The following is a 1278-nucleotide window of genomic DNA, read 5'->3' on the forward strand; positions in this document are numbered from 1 at the left end:
CTTCTCCAGCCTCAACACCCCCAGCTCCCTCAGCCTCTCCTCACACCACTTGTGCTCCACTCCCTTCCCCAGCCTCGCTGCTCTTCTCTGCACCTGCTCCAGCCCCTCCAGGGCCTTCCTCAACTCAGGGCCCAGAGCTGGACACAGCACTCCAGGGGTGGCCTCACCAGCGCTCACTCCAGCCCAACAATCCCTTCCCTGCTCCTGCTGACACACTCTTCCTCACACAGGTCCCTCTGCAGAGCCCTCCTGCCTTCCAGCACATCAACACACCCCCAGCTTGGGGTCACCTGCACATTTGCTGATGAAATGCCTGGTTCTGCAGCAGCTGCAGATGCTCAAGGGGCAGCAGGACCAAGTCAGGGGCCTGGGGGGCCTGGGGGGCTTTGGGGTCTGGGAGGGTCTTGGGGGAGCTGGGGAGGGGATTTGGGGATTGGGGGTACAAACCAGCACAGACCAGTACAGACCAGGACAGACCAGTACAGACCAAGACAGACCAGTACCTCCTCACTGCTCCCCAGATCTCTCCTGGAGCTGGGCCACGTTGTCCTGGGACACCTCAGCCCCCCCCAGTGCCCTCCCAGTACAGCCCAGTGCCCCCAGTACAGCCCACTGTGTTCCTGTCCCAGGGTGCCGGGTGATCCCTCTTTGGCGAGGGCTGGAAGGGATTTGAGGGGAGGCTGGGGGAGATTTGGGGGGAGGTTGGATAGGAATTTGGGGGGTTTTGGAGTGCTTTGGGTGCATTTAGGGGAGTTAAAAGGGGTCTTGGGAGGTCAAAGGATCTGTAGGGGGAGGGGATTAAAAGGAAAAGGGGGGTTGGGAGACATTTGGGGGGGGTTAATGATGTCTAGGGGGAAAGAGGAGGGGCTGCACCAAGAGCAGGTGAGTCCTGATACCCCCTTGGGGTTCCCAAGACCTTCTTGGTGTCCCTAATTCCCCCCTTAACACCCCAAGACCGCCCTGGTGTCTCCAATGTCCCCAGGGCCTCCCCCCAATTCCACTGTCCCCACACCCCTCCTCATTGTCCCCACTGTCCCCAAACCCCATCCCTGATGTCCCCAATCCTCCATCTCACTCCAGGAGCTCCCCCGGACCCTCTGACCACAAAAATGCTCTCTCCCCCCACAGTAACAGAAAGGCCAAGGGCATCTGGGGACACGTTGGGGACAGTTGGGGGGGCACTGGGAGGGACTGGGGGGTTAATGGGGGATTACCAGGACACACGGGGAGACACTGGCAGGTTACTGGGCCATACTGGGGGTTACTGGGTGCTCACTG

At 60.6% G+C, this 1278-nt stretch overlaps 2 pseudogenes; one reads left to right on the forward strand and one right to left on the reverse strand.

Moving 5' to 3' along the window:
* Positions 1 to 1047, reverse strand: part of LOC115307143 — an 8414-nt pseudogene extending 7367 nt beyond the window's left edge.
* The window catches only part of LOC108638853, a 200105-nt pseudogene that overhangs the window by 114702 nt on the left and 84125 nt on the right, over positions 1 to 1278 (forward strand).

Source organism: Manacus vitellinus, unplaced genomic scaffold, assembly GCF_001715985.3.
Source record: "Manacus vitellinus isolate BGI_N305 unplaced genomic scaffold, ASM171598v3 scaffold_132_pilon, whole genome shotgun sequence".
Taxonomy (NCBI): domain Eukaryota; kingdom Metazoa; phylum Chordata; class Aves; order Passeriformes; family Pipridae; genus Manacus; species Manacus vitellinus.